This window comes from Merops nubicus, unplaced genomic scaffold (assembly GCF_000691845.1).
Source record: "Merops nubicus isolate BGI_N331 unplaced genomic scaffold, ASM69184v1 scaffold13159, whole genome shotgun sequence".
Lineage (NCBI taxonomy): Eukaryota > Metazoa > Chordata > Aves > Coraciiformes > Meropidae > Merops > Merops nubicus.
In genome coordinates, this window is record NW_008630263.1 from 10,021 (window position 1) to 18,985 (window position 8,965).

The window sequence follows — 8,965 nt, forward strand, 5'->3', positions numbered from 1 at the left end:
AGGGGGAAAAGGAGAGCTCTGCTCCTGCCTGCCCCATGGCCACGCTCTGCCCAGGGCCAGGGAGGGGCAGATGTCTCCTCCCCTGCTCCCACAGCACTCCCAGCTCCTAAACCCTCCCAGTGCCTGACACCAGCAGCCCAGCACTTCACTGGGACTCATCCTGCTTTCCCTGCAAGCCACTTAAGAAGCTGTAATTATACCTTGGGAGATGAAACACTCCTGCTCTTCAGAAGCTGGCTGCAGATCCCTCAGCCTGCACGGGCACGGGAGGAGAGCCTGCCAGCCATCCTCCTGTTTAATGGCTCAACTGCAACTCTTCAGTGTTAATCAGGATTGTTTTCCAGCCTGCTGCTGTCAGGAGCTTGCAGGGCACTCACAGTAATGGCCCTTTTGTGGCTCATAGCCACCTCTCTCCCCGGGCTGAGGAGCAGAGCTCTGATGTGCTGCCCACCAGGCTCTCCTCACCCAGAGCTGCACGGGGAGATGCTCCCTGCCAGGAAAAGCTTTGTGAGAATACCCCCTGCTGACCTTCCCTGGGACACACAGCAAGTTCTGCTGGTGCCTCTGCTGAAAGGTCATTAATAAACAACAAACTCTGTCCTGAACCAGTGTTCACAGAGTCACAGACTGGTTTGGGTGGGAAGGGATCTTTCAAGGTCATCTCTGCAGGGAGCAGGGACATCTGCAGCTAGAGCAGGGTGCTCAGAGCTCCATCCAACCTCCCCTGGGATGGTGCCAGGGATGGGGCAGTGACCACCTCTCTGGGCAACCTCTCAGTGTCAAAAATTCCTTCCTTCTCTCTAGTCTAAATCTCCCTCGTTTAAATCTCCCTCTTTGAGTTTCAAACCATCAACCCTTGTCCTGTCCCAACAGTTTCTGATCAAAAGTCCCCCCCCAGCTTTCTGGCAGGCCCCTGGCAGCCCCCAGCAGGTCTCCCCAGCTGGAGCCTTCTCCTCTCAGCTGCCCCAGCCCAACTCTCTCCTGCTGGGCTCCCAGCAGAGGGGTTCCCCCCTCGGGGCATTGCTGGGGCTCCTCTGGCCCCGCTCCAGCAGCTCCCTGGCTCTGCTGGGCTGAGGACTCCAGAGCTCTGCTGCCCGCAGGCACAGAGCACCCGTGCTGCCCAGGAGCTGTCACACGTCCCCCTCCCTTGTCCCTGAGAAGCACAAGCCTCATTTCACCAGCGAGGAACTCGTGGACTAGGGGAGGACTTGGCCAGTGACCTGAAGAGTGGCCCCCGGCAGGGCTGAGGTCAGGCATGCGGAAGAATAGTTTGGTTGAGTGATAATTGGTGCCCATTACGACCTTCACAGTCCTCCAATTAACACGTCTTTAAAGCTTGCAAAAGGTTTGAAGCTTCCTCCTTCGAACCTCCTCAACTGGGCTGTAAAATTTGCTGTCTACAGGCTACAAAGATGCTGAGGGACCAGGATGGGGCTGAGAGCCCTGGGGCTGCTGAGCTGGAGAAGCCTCAGAGGGGAGCTGAGCAGTGCTGAGCAAGAGGCTGATCTAGACCCTTCTGATTTAAATCAGCCCTTCCAGGCTCATGCAACACAACTCATCCCTACCGTGTGAGAGAGGAGCTGCAAGGAGAAGCTCCACTGCAGGCAGAGGCTCTTTCTGCCAGGAAGCACTGCTGGAGGTGTCCAAGGACCCAGTTGTCAGCCCAAGAGGATGGATTTCATCTCATTGTTTTCATTAAAGCTGCCTTAGTTCTCTTTTCCTATCCCAATCTCTTCTCTTTTCCAATCCACGAGTCTCTCTCTTCCTTTATTCCCTTCCTCAAGGCAAGGCAAACACATTTCAGCCCTGCCTGAGACACGGTCTGTAAAGCTACAGCTGCACAAGGAGCCTTTTTATTCACTTGCAACCACATCCCCCTCCCCAAAACAAATAAATCAGGACACAGGCTGCTCTTACTGCCCCAAAATCCCTAGATGAGTTTTCCCTCTGCTGCGTCTATAGTTTCATTAGTCTAATTACAAGGCATTAATTCTTAATTGCTCCACTTATTTCTATATTTGAAGAGGAAGGAGGATGTCAGAGACCTTCACCGCACCCACACGCCGCTGACCTGAAGCCTTGATGTCTAAGGATGAAAGGGAAAAGGAAGGAGAGGTTTGTTTGTCTTGCAAAGGCAGAGCTGCCTGTGTGGATCCCAGCCCCACGAAGAGCAGGCCAGAAGAATCCCTGAAGCTTCAGGACAGTGCCCAGCCACCACAGAGCTGGAAAAACCCCAATGTTTTCATTAAAAAAAACCCTGAAATCTGACATTTGTGGAAATTAGGACTTCAACAAAACCATGCTAGATCTGGGGGAACTTTTTCTTTGGCTGAATGAATGAACTAAAGCAGCAGAAGTACAAGGTGCTGGTTGATCTGCTGAGGGAGGACACCCCCCCAGCTCACGGTGGGACCACCTCTCCAGCTGACCCCAGCACCTCCTCGGGGATGGGGCAGTGGAGATGTTCACCAAGCCTGGAGGTTGGACCAGGGAAGGACTGAGGGAGGTGCTGTCTCCTCTGTACCACTCCCACCCTTCCTCAGCAATTCAGAGAGGAGCAAAACAGGGCAGTGAAGGCAAAGAGCTCTGCCTGCACCCCTCTGTCCCCCGCGGGGCTTGGAGGGGCAGAAGGGGGTGCAGCTCACCCCAAACCTCTCCAGAGGCTGTCCTGGGTCACGGGCTCCAGCTCTGCCTGCTCCCAGCCCCTTCCCTGCCACAGCTCCAGCCCGCAGAGTAAGAGGGGGGCAGATTTTGGAAGGTTGTGGGGTGATGAGCAGGGCAGGGACTCAGCCCAGCCCTGGACCCAAACCTCCCCTCTCCTGCCCTGGCACCAACACCAGCCCTGCCCTCCTCCAGTGCCAGTCCTGACCCATGTTTTGGTCCCAAAGCCACAAAAAAAAAGCCTCACTGCCCAGAGCAGGAGGGGCATTCAAGCTTCAAGCCTCCCTCCTTCCCACCAGACCCCTGCAGCAGCCTTCCTCCTCCTCCTCCTCTTGCCCAGAGAAGGAAGCAGCACCCCGGCTGCCCTCTGCAAGGCTCAGAGGACCAAGCTCCCTGCCCAGCCCTACCTGCAGAGGCTCCTGAGCCGTGGTTGCCCCCGGGAGAGGGATGGGGAGCAGTCTCCAGGCACTCTCGGGGCGCTGGTGCCCTCGCAGGGCTGGCAGCAGGTACCTGTGACCCTCCCTGCAGCGCGGGCGGCGGTGAGCTCACCTGCAGAGGGCCGGCCCCTGGAAGCCAAGCCTTGTTTTGAGGAGGAGACTTGGGTGTGTTTTGCCCTTCAGGGGAATCAAACAGGTTTCTCCGTTCAGAGGACTGAGGTCTCCCCTCCCTTGAAGCTCTCCTCTACATTCCTCACATTCTCCAGCGAATGCCACGGTTCCCCAGCCCCGAGCTGCCGTGGGACAGCAGAGAGCAGCTCCCCAGCTCCCACCCCACCGAATTTCTTCTGGGGCCAAGTGTTGCCAGACAGGTTTGCTGGGCAGGCACCCCACCGCTGCTGCCCGGGCACCCCGCTAGCAGCAGGGGCTGTAATTAGCGTTCAAAAGTGATCACCTCGCTCTAATGAAATGAGGCACGCGGGTGTGATTATCGCTGCTCACCGGGGAGGAAATTGCCAGGCATTCTGCTCTCCCGGGGCTCATTTCCCCTTCTAATTGCCGCGGCCAGGGTGAGATCCCCAAGGGCCAGTTGGGTCGAGGCTCTGCAGGGTCTCGGCAGGACCCCTGGAGGCGCTTTAGGTGGCTGGTAGTTGGGGATGAGAGTTTAGGGTGCTTCTGAGGAGCCAGAGCTTCAGCCCAGGGCTGCCACAGGTGGGGATGAAGGTGATGAAGCCCTGACCAAGCACCAGCCAGGGCCTCTCACCACCTCTGTGTCCACACCTGAGAGGTGCCTGGAGAGCAGCACTCCTGAGACCTCCCTGCAGCTCTGCCAGGGCTCTGCCCCGGGATGCTGGGCCAGCCAGCAGCAGCCTGGGCTGGGATGTGCTCTAACAGGGCTAATAACCCATCCCGGGCTCCCAGCAGCACCCAAGATAACATCTGACAAACCCTGATGTCGACGTTGTTATTCCAAGCCCAGATCTCTCTCCCTCTCTCTGATCTAGGCTGGGCTCAGCTCTCTCCCCAGAGGTGATCCCAGCTGGAGATAAGCCCAGGAGAGAAGCAGTAACAGTCACAAAGCCCCACCCTGAGCTCAAGGGTGGGCAGGGAGAGGGGTCCAACCCCAGCCAACTGCAGCTGTTTGAAGTGGGCTGTTTAAAATGCAGCCCAGAGCTTCCCCCAGTAGAGCATCCTCTGCTCCAGGGCTCCAGCTGACAGGGCAGCTTTCTTTTCAAGCCAGCCCTGAGTCATCCCATCGTTTGCTGAAGGTTTGGTCAGGTTCTTTCCTGAAACAGGAGTGACTAACAGCCTGGGCAGCTTTTTTGGGTGCAATGGGTCCTTTGCCAAGCAAGCAGAAGGGACACCCCAGGGTGGAAGGACTGTGCTTTTTTTCCCCCCACTGTGGATGTTCCAAATAAGAAAGAAAAAACACCTATTCAACACTGAAAGGAATGGGTAAGGAGATCCCAAAAGAATGCACAGGGAAGCTGAGCATGGTTTGGAGCTCTTCAGCTCTCCTGGTGCAGGCTGAAGCAGCAGCTGGCTGCCAGCACTGCTCCCCTCAGAGGAGGCAAGGAACCCAACAAAGAACTGCTTTTCTAATTCCCCCCCCGGGAGATTGGTGCAGCATTAAGTCATGTTTTGTTATTAGCTGGGAAAATACAGGTCCCAGCAGAGGTCCCAGCCACCCAAAGGCAGCTCTTAAAGGCAGGGGTGTGGTGGCAAGGTGGGACAGCAGGGAATGGATTCCCAAGCTGGCAGCTCCACCTCCATGACTTGGGTGCACCAGTTGGCCGTGGAAGCTGCTGTGGAGCACGTGGGGAGAGGTTTCTGCTCCAGAGCAGGAGCTACTGCTCAAGGTTTGTCCAGCTTGACTCTCCAAAGTCTCCTCAGCCTCTATGTTCAACCTTCTGAGGCCTCCCACTCTTGGGGGTGAAGTGAGAGGAGAGTTAAGGCTTGTAGCAGAGTCATTGTTCTCCTGTGGCTTTCCCAGACAACTGCCACCCGTGGGGGTAAAAGGGATTTTTTTCTGCTCTACCTTCTCCTCCTTTCAGGTAATTCCCCATTTAAAAGGGGAAGGGGAAGGTCCAAGGACAGGAGGAATGTCCCAGGTCTCTCAGGGTGTGGGTTTCTCAGTTAACAGCATAGAAGACAGAGCACTTTAAAAAGTCTGGGCAGAAGGAAGTCTCCACAGTGGTCTTCAGGACTGGCAGAGCATGGGAAGGGACCTTCTACCTTTCTCACATGGGCCAGGACAACACCAGAGGGTCAGAGACATTAGATACCACAGGAGATGTAGAATCATAGGATCTTTTTGGTTGGAAGAGACCTTTAAGGTCATGGTGTCCAACCATCCCCCAGCACGGCCAGGTCCCCACTGCCCCGTGTCCCTCACCCCACATCTCCACGGCTTGGGAACCCCTCCAGGGGTGGGGACTCCACCACTGCCCTGGGCAGCCTGGCACAGCCCTGGGCAACCCTCCAGGGCAAGAAATTGTTCCTCAGCTCCAACCTCAACCTCCCCTGGGGCAACTCGAGGCCCTTTCCTCCATATGCACACAGATGGTACCAGACCCATGCAAACCAAAGCTTTGTCTTCTCTCTCCCAGTCAGGAGAGCAGCACAGGAATGTGTTTTCCCACACCCCCCCCTGGGTTTTTTTCTGCCTCCCCTTCAGAAAAGGCTTCTCATGCTCTTTGTTCAGCTGGAGATGTCCAGGGCTCTCCCATCACCACAGACAAAGCCCAACGAGTCCACCCAATGGTGCTCAACAGCTTGAACAGGTAGGGACAACCAGCCCCAACCCAGCCTTTGTGGGTTTATCCCAATTAAGCTCTTAGATAAACCTCCCTTTCCAAAGCCTAGCTGGATGTCACTCACACCAGCAGGCACAGAAACCCTGATGGGTGTTTTTCTTCCTCATAATTACAGGAGCATGTTTGGTTTTTAATGACACAGCATTTCAAAATCACAGCAGTGGCCAAAGGCAGGAGGTTTTCTGCCAGCAAGCAACAAGTCTGGGTGATGTCTGGAAGAGCCACAGGGCCACCAAACTGCAGCAGCACCACCAGAGCAGAGGCTAAAACACTAAGTCTGTAGGGGAAATCAATTTGCTTCTCTTCAGGCCCTTAACTGAGGCACAGGGATCAGGAGCATCCTCTCTCCAGCTTCTAGAAGAGGCTTAGGGATAAAGACTCCAGATTTACATGAGGAATCCATTCAACAGGCTGTGTGTGTGTGTGCAGGGGGGGTCAAAATGGGTCTTTTTGCTAATACCCACAGCAACAAGTCCAGTCTGATACCACTCTGAAGGCAACAAAACTGTCCCTGTTAGCCCTGAGGAGAAAGGCACCAAACAGAGTCTTGCTGGCAAGAGCAGCACAGCTCCCCTGGAGCAAACCCTGCCCATACCCAGGTCAACACCAAGAGATCCCTCTTCCTTGGAGCAGAATCCAACATGGGTGGGGTTTTTTTTCCTCTGTACCAGCTTAAAACCAAGAGGGATTGGCTTGAAACCCCCCAACCCTGCTGCAGACCTGCATCCCTCCTTGGGCCACCAGCTCAGAAGAGTCTTTGTCCCTAATCTCCAGTTAGGAAAGGTTATTTCTCCTCTAAAAGCTGTAGGGAACTGGCAGCCTGGAGTCTGGGATTCTCCCTGGATCCCCTCTAGGGGACCAGCACCTCTCAGGAAGATGTGTCACAGCTGGCACTGGTCAGTGCTGGTTTCACTGGTGTTTATCTGCCTCCCTCCTACTCTCTGTGCCCTGCCAAGCAGATCAGTCAGGATCAGTGAGATGGGAGAATTGCATCACACAAGGAAGCCTCAGCCCCAGAAACTACTCCTGGGCTGGAGACAAGGGCCAAGAGGAAGGATCTGAAAGGACTCAGACTATTCAGGTAAAAAAAAATCAGTTCAAAAAGAGGAACAGAAGTACCTTGATGTAAGAGAAGTGCCCAGGAGAGAACGTGGCAGGTCTGAAGTGCACTCTGATCCCAGAAACACAAAGGAAAACTGAGGACTGAGCTGCAGACCAGACGTGTTCCAAAGGGAGTTCTGTGTTTGGAGAGGAGCTGGGTTTGATTTTTGGGGTTTTTTTTGAAAAGCATTAGACACTGCCAGTGCTCTGAAACACCCACAGATGAGCCCCCTGCTTCCTGAGTTCCAGGAGCTGCCCCAGAGGGGACCCCTTGGCCAAAGCCCAGCAGCTGAACCCCACAGAGGTAAGAGCAGGAGTGCTCAGAGCCAGTGATGCCAGAGGCCAGGCCCAGGAGCTGCAGTGACACCTCTGCTGTGGGCTCCTCCTGCCAGGGCAGATCCTTCTGCTCTCAGCTCTCTCAGCCTCACAGGATGGTTTGGATTGAAGGGACCTTGAAAGCTCACCTGGTCCAACCCCCTGCAGGGAGCAGGGACATCTGTAGCTAGAGCAGGGTGCTCAGAGCTCCATCCAACCTCCCCTGGGATGGTGCCAGGGATGGGGCACCACCCTCAGCACCAAAACTTTCTTCCTGAGATCCAGTTTCATAACCTCCCCCACATCAGCCAGCGTTCCAACGTTGCTCAGTGCTCTGGAGAGGTACTGGCTCCTTTTTCATGCCTAGAAAACCCAACCAAACCCTTCCCTGATCCCACCATTCCCTGGCTTCTTCGGCGACCGTTTCTCCTGTACCACCACCCTCCTCTCCTTGGCCCTGAGGCTGGCAGGGAGGTGACTAACCCATGGATGCCTTGGGCATGTGCCAAGGGGCCAGAAAAGCCTCAGCAGAGCCTGAGAAGGGCCACGATGAGTCGCAGGGTGTAAAACCACTACACCCATGAGTTAGGAGGGAACCCAACTGGTTTTTCACGAGGCGGCGCCGAGCCCTGCCAGGACTCTGGGCCTCCCCTCCCTAATGGCAACCAGCACCACACAGCCCCGTGTTTGGGACTATCATCAGCAGCTCAGCAACCTTCCTCGGGGCTCTGAGGGCCAAGCAGGGGCAGGTTGCACCACGGCTGACACCCGTGGAGCTGGTGCTTCCCAGAGGCTTGCACAAGCAGGAGCGAAACTCCGCGAGCAGCCCGGGGCAGAGCCCGGCCCACTCAGGGCCTGCTCTGGGGCAACAGAGGTGGGGGCACTCCTGCTGCTGCCTGGTGATCCCCTGATGCCCAGGTAGATGGGACTGACACAAAAAAGATCCACCCCCCATCAAAAGGTGCCACTTCCACCACGCCTGCGGCCCAGCGCCGTGGGGTCAGAGAATCCTTTAGGTGGGAAGGGACCTCCAAGATCATCCAGTCCAACCCTTGAGCCATTAGGGCTCTAAAGTCCTCTGCTAACACAGATCAGAATCTGTCAGGGTTGGAAGGGACCACAAGGATCCCCCAGTTCCAACCCCTCTGCCATGAGCAGGGACACCTCCCACTAGATCAGGCTGCCCAGAGCCTCCTCCAGCCTGGCCTTAAAGACCCCCAGGGATGGGGCCTCAACCCCCTCCCTGGGCAACCCATCCCAGGGTCTCACCACTCTCCTGGGGAAGAACTGCTTCCTCACATCCAGCCTGAATCTGCCCACTGCCAGCTTTGCCCCATTCCCCCTAGTCCTGTTGTTACTCAATATCCTAAAAAGTCCCTCCCCAGCTTTCCTGTAGCCCCCCTAAGATACTGGAAGGCCACAATAAGGTCCTCTCAGAGCCTTCTCTTCTCTGTCCCCTCTGCCATCTCTGCAAGAGGGGAGATGGGGCTCTCAGTTACCTTAACTCCACCTAGAAGATCACAGAATAGCTTTGATTGGAAGGGACCTTAAAGATCATCTGGTTCCAGCCCCCCTGCCCTGGGCTGGGACCCTCCCACCAGCCCAGGTTTCTCAAAGCCCCATGAAAGCACCAGC